The sequence below is a fragment of the Aethalodelphis obliquidens genome, unplaced genomic scaffold, assembly GCF_003676395.1.
Source record: "Aethalodelphis obliquidens isolate GAN/ISIS:26980383/991018 unplaced genomic scaffold, ASM367639v1 scaffold8, whole genome shotgun sequence".
NCBI lineage: Eukaryota > Metazoa > Chordata > Mammalia > Artiodactyla > Delphinidae > Aethalodelphis > Aethalodelphis obliquidens.
Genome location: NW_020837952.1, coordinates 7,821,575 through 7,827,511, shown reverse-complemented (window position 1 = coordinate 7,827,511; position 5,937 = coordinate 7,821,575). Strand labels below are relative to the sequence as shown.

At 40.1% G+C, this 5,937-nt stretch overlaps 1 long non-coding RNA gene across 1 annotated transcript; it reads left to right on the top strand.

Annotated features, from left to right (window-relative positions):
* Positions 1 to 2,781: 2,781 nt before the first annotated feature.
* LOC113620663 (uncharacterized) lies at positions 2,782 to 5,840 on the top strand. The gene is made up of 3 exons (XR_003432853.1): positions 2,782 to 3,079; positions 4,592 to 4,718; positions 5,793 to 5,840. It is a non-coding gene; the product is annotated as an uncharacterized LOC113620663 (long non-coding RNA).
* The last annotated feature ends 97 nt before the right edge of the window (positions 5,841 to 5,937 follow it).

The window sequence follows — 5,937 nt, the reverse complement described above, 5'->3', positions numbered from 1 at the left end:
GCAAATAACTCTCTGATAATTGATGAAATAAAATTCATATTTTATGGCAAGGCAAGAAAAATTTAAACAAAATTTTTCTCTGCCAGTTTGGGCCTCCTCCCTCCCCCTTAGAGTATATTGTGCATCTGCATTAACCAGACCTCCTTAGAAGATATTCCTTCTTAATCTTGTATAGGGTCAGGATGACCCACTACTCCATAACTCCTTGGGAGATAACCTTCCTTCTGTCAATAATTCATTTGACGTATAATACTTTGTCTCAAAAACTTCTTTAACTGTGCTGTGATTTCTAGTGGGTGAAACAGTGCTCAGAGCTTTCTGAAAGACTGTCTCCCAGGTTATAATCCTCAGATTCGCTCAAATAAAATTTTCCATTTCTTTCTTAGATCGACTATTAATTTTTTCATCAACATAACAAAATACAACCTTTTTACTTATAACTCCAAGCCTTAACTCATATTTCCATCTTTAAGCCCCCATCCTCAGTCCTTATGATCCAGGTCCTGATCAAATCTTCCTAATCCACAGGGCCTTCCCAGATACCTTAATCAAAATTAATCTCTCCTGATCTCCCAATGTACAAAGTACTTCATACCTATTATGGCTTCATCACTGCCTGACAGGTTTTAACTAATTTGTGTTTCTCTTTTCCCAGTAAATTTACTCAGTTCAACTCACACATTTATTCAGTACCTGCTATGATGGGCCAGGCATGGCAGCAGAAACAGGATAAGAGAACTTCTAAGGTTGAGAGGAGCATATGATTTATGTAAGAAATGTATCTAATTCATAAAGGTTCAAGAGACATTGAGGATTATGAACAGTACCTATGTGTCATAGGTGCTCAATAAGTATCTAAATTGAGTGAGATGCTAGGATTACTCATTTGAAAAATAATATTATGAACACCTTCTATGTACATAGACTACTAAAGCTGTAACAAAAAAAAGCTACTTTTTATTGAGCTCACCTGCAATACATTATTTCTAATCCCTACCACAACCCTGCAAAATAAATATTGTTATCACTATATTTTTCAGACAAAGAAAGTGGGCTCAGCGAAACTGAATAATCCAGGACCACACAACTAGCTCTTAATCTAGTTAGAGGACTAAAATATACACATATGGAAAACTAGACCATTTCAAGTTAGCGTAATTAGTCTGGAATTCTCAGGGAAGGCTAGATAGAAAAGATGGGGCCTGAAATGGACCACAGACTGTAAACATTTGAAATACTATTCAGCTATATGAATAAGCAAAAAAATGCAAATTAAAAGCTCTCATTTCCCCGCACCAAATTAGCAAACATTTTTTCAATGTTCATTGCTGAAAGCAACAGAGAGAAAACTAGAAAACTGTACACCAAGATATGATCAGTAGTTGTCTAGGTATCAGAATATTTTTATTATTTTTCCAAATTTTCCTAATGTTCTACAATAAGCATGTATTACCTTTATAATCAGAAAGGTATACTTTAAAAAAATTGAGTAGCCTTTGGATGGCATATATGTTAACTTCATCCATTTATACTATAAAGACATAGGAGCGGAATGGGATGGCATTAGGGGAGAGAGAGGGAAGTGCAAATACAAATTACTAAGGTAAAAAGAGAAAAATAATCACCACAAAGAAATGAGAACATGGGCAAAGACTTAGCTATAAGGATTTTCATTTCTCCATTGCAGTACTAATTAAGAACAAAAAGGATAGAAACTGTTTTAACAAAAAGTGCAATGGAAAACATACAACCATGTTGTTTTTTAAATGAAATATGTTCATAAAAGCTTTTTAGGTTACAAAATAGCATGTACAAGCTGGAAATTTATTATATGCACAGAGAGGGTCTGGAAGACTTCTGCAAAGTGTTTTTAGTGGTTGTTTCTGGGTGGATATGTAACCGAGCAGGACCCTATGGGGCCTTCCCAGGACGGACCCCCTCCCCCATATCCTCGCTGTAGCTCCTCTGAAATACCTAGATAATAGTATCTGATGCACACTTCCTGAGTTACAGATGCTAAAACCACCACCAAATGGAAGAAATTACTTGATGATGATGAGCCCCCAGACCCTATAGGCCCCTAAGGATTGATAATGTTAACCGCCCTATTAGCTCAACATCAACCAGAGAATTGTGCAGGACCTGATCACATACCCTGCAACCAGTCTCCCTCACCTGGCTTTTAAAAATGCTTTGCAGAAACCCTTCCGGGAGTTCAGGGTATTTTGAGCAGGAGCTCTGTCCCTTCTCTTTGCTGGGCCCTGCAACATACCTTTCTCTGCTCCAAACTCCCACGTTTTGGTTTGGGCTCACTGTGCATCAGGCACATGAGCGAAAGATGAAATTTGGGAGTTTTGTTTTGTTTGCACCTGTGTGTGCTTGCCTTCATTCTCTAAAGCAAAAATAGTTGTTTTATAGTAAGTTGTTTGAAGCTGCTTAAATAAATCACAGCAACAAATGAAGTTGCATATAACTTTAAAGTGCTTTCTAGCTTTGTTTTTTCGCAACTAATAAATCCACTTCTCCAGGGCCGCCAAAACTTGGGGGACATTATAGCCTTTCCTTAGTGATCCAGTCATTTTGAATACAGGGAAAGAACAAAACAATCTCCACCACTCTCCGCGGGAACACGCCACACTCGGCCCGGTAATCGCACACCGCTGGGAAACGCAACCCACCAACAAACACACCTACTTCCAGCTGGAGTCAGCCCTCCGAACCCGGAAGTGAATGGGAGAAGGCACGCAGCATTCTGGGAAGATTTAAAGGAGCCGGGTTGGTGTGGCTGGCTGTTACCGGGGCAACCAGAGGGGCTTGGCGGTTATCCGCGGTTTGGCGCCGTTAGCTGGACAGTCTGAGACGCTCAGAGGCCATGTGGGATGAGCGAAGAGGGAAGAAGGGCCCTTTCAGGAGACAGTTGTCCTGTCAGGTTATCTAGTCGTGCCCTAGGCGGGAGCGCCACCTCTGAGAATCTGGGTCACGACCCCCTTCTTCTTTCAGCCTTTCGGCCAAATGAAGTAGCCCAGCGGCTCCTGACTGTCATTTCTTTACTTTACTTTTCTGCCTCCTCTCAGAAAATGTAAGTTAAGAATTTCTGATTAACACTGTAATGTGTTCTAATATCAACGTAAAATTCTTGTTTAAGGACATTTTATGGGGCCACAAATTGAGAACTTAAAATTCACACTCAAATTGTAGACTGCCCCTTGAGATATGGTAAGGGCATAAGGATTTTAGATGAAGAAATTTTGGGGAAATTACTTTCCCCAAAAGGAATTTTTGAATTCCGTTAGGGAAATAATGTGAATATTTTTTTCCATGTAATGAACAGAAAATAGAGTGTGTGGGATTAATCACTTGTAACAGTGATCACAGTGTAATTCTGGCCACAAAGGGACATTAATTACCACCCTCCTCCCTCTCCATGCTAAACTCCCCCATTTATGTTCCAGCTAACTTTTAATTTCTGCAGTACTATGCTTTTTCAAGTCTGCTCCTTTTGCAAATGGTAAAAATGCTCTTCCTTGCCTTAATTTTCTTTGTTCAAATGCTCATTTAGGTATTATGTCCTTTACAGTCCTTCCCTGGGACTTTTGTCCACCTCCCATTCAAGATAGAATATGCTCTTCTTTATGAACATTTGCATATTTATCACAGTAATTATGATTCATTTAGTGACATCTGTTCTTCCAACTTTGGAGACCTTCTTGTGGGCAGGGCATATTTTATATTTATCTCAATTGCATTGAGGCTCGGCTCATTTGGTTCTCAACAGATATTTGTTGGATAAACGTAAACTACCTTTGTTAACTAGTCTAAAGGAATGTGAACTAAAATGAAATAAACAAGGGTAACCACTGAAATTAATTAATTAATTAATTAAATTGAGGACTTTTTTTTTGGCTGTGCGGGGCCTTAGTTGCAGCACATGGGATCTTCGTTGCCCCACGCGGGATCTTTAGCTGCGGTATGCGGGATCTAGTTCCCTGACCAGGGATCAAACCCCAGACCCGCTGCATTGGGAGCGCAGTCTTAACTGTGGACCACCAGGGAAGTCCTGAGGATATATATATTTTTTTGGCTTTGTTGGGTCTTTGTTGCTGCACACAGGCTTTCTCTAGTTATGGAGAGTGGGGGCTACCCTTCGTTGCGGTGTGCGGGCTTCTCATTATGGTGGCTTCTCTTGTTGTGGAGCATGGGCTCTAGGCGCACGGGCTTCAGTAGTTGTGGCTCACGGGCTCAGTAGTTGTGGCTCGTGGGCTCTAGAGCACAGGCTCAGTAGTTGTGGCGCACAGGCTTAGTTGCTCCGTGGCATGTGGGATCTTCCCGGACCAGGGCTCAAACCCGTGTCCCCTGCATTGTCAGGCAGATTCTTAACCACTGAGCCACCAGGGAAGCCCCTGAGGATATTTTTTAAAAGAAGAAAATAAAACTCACCAGTCATCCAGAAGTAACTTAAAATTTTCATATATTACATATGTTATTTTCTCTGCATAAATATTTTTTGCATAGTTGAGTATATTTGGGGAAAACCATTTTAAGTCCTGCTTTTTCACATGTATATGATATAATTCTGTTACTAAAATCTTAGCAACAAAGACAGCATTGAAGACCTTAATGTAAATCATCTGTAATGAGTTGAAGAAACAGGGATGAAGTGGACGCAGCATGTGAAGACAATTCTTTCAAGAAGTTTGGCCGTAAAGGAGAAGAGAAAGGTCAGTAGCCGGAGGAGAATGGCAAGTGAAAGAAAAATGTTAGTTTCTCTGTAAGGAGAACAGACAGTGATGTTTGTTATTATAAGAGAAAAAAACCTGGTAGTTAAAGATACTGCCAAGAAAGAGAATAACTGATTGAATGATTCCATAAAGAAAGAGGAGATGACAGGGAGATCAGCTCGGTGCTTTGTGACCGCCTGGAGGGGTGGGATAGGGAGGGTGGGAGGGAGGGAGACACAAGAGGGAAGAGATATGGGAACATATGTATATGTATAACTGATTCACTTTGTTATAAAGCAGAACCTAACACACCATTGTAAAGCAATTATACCCCAATAAAGATGTAAAAAAAAAAAAAGAGGAGATGAGATCCATAGATCAGGTACATAAATTAGCTTAGATAGGAGGCAGAACTAGGAAAGAGGATGTCAAGGTGGGTATGGATGTTAGTAATTTTTAAACTATTGAAAATCGGCAAAAGAGTAACAAAAATATGTCAAAAGATATATATAAAAATGGCCAATAAATAGGTATGTTCAGCCACATTAGCTAAAAATATAAATGGCATATTAAATGCCTATTAAATTGGCAAAGATTAAAAAGAAATTAGTATATGCATTGGGCAAGTATTCAGTGAAACAAGCATTGCAGGTGGGGATAGAAATTCGTACATGTCCCCCTTCCCCAGGCATTTTAGAAATATGTATCAAAATCCTTAAAATATATACTTTAACTAAGCAACTATACTTTCAGGATGTTCTCAAAAGGAAATAATCAAAACTGCATACGTGTGTTAAGCTGGGTGGAGTTCATTTCAGTTTGTCCACCAAAAAAGATAGGTTAAATATATTACACCCATACTTCTTAGACTTGGATAATATTGTTGCAGATAAGAGAAGTTCACTCATACTAGTTTAAGTAAGAGCATCCGCAGGTTATCTAGGAAGGGAATGTAGAGTTGCAGTCTGACTGACTACCCTGATACGCAGTTAGTGGGATGCTTTGTACCATTTAAAATGATGATGTAGGGCTTCCCTGGTGGCGCAGTGGCTAAGAATCTGTCTGCCAATGCAGGGGACACGGGTTTGAGCCCTAATCCGGGAAGATCCCACATCCGCGGAGCAACTAAGCCCGTGCACCACAACTACTGAGCCTACGCTCTACAGCCTGCGAGCCACAACTACTGAGCCCATGTGCCACAACTACTGAAGCCCTCATG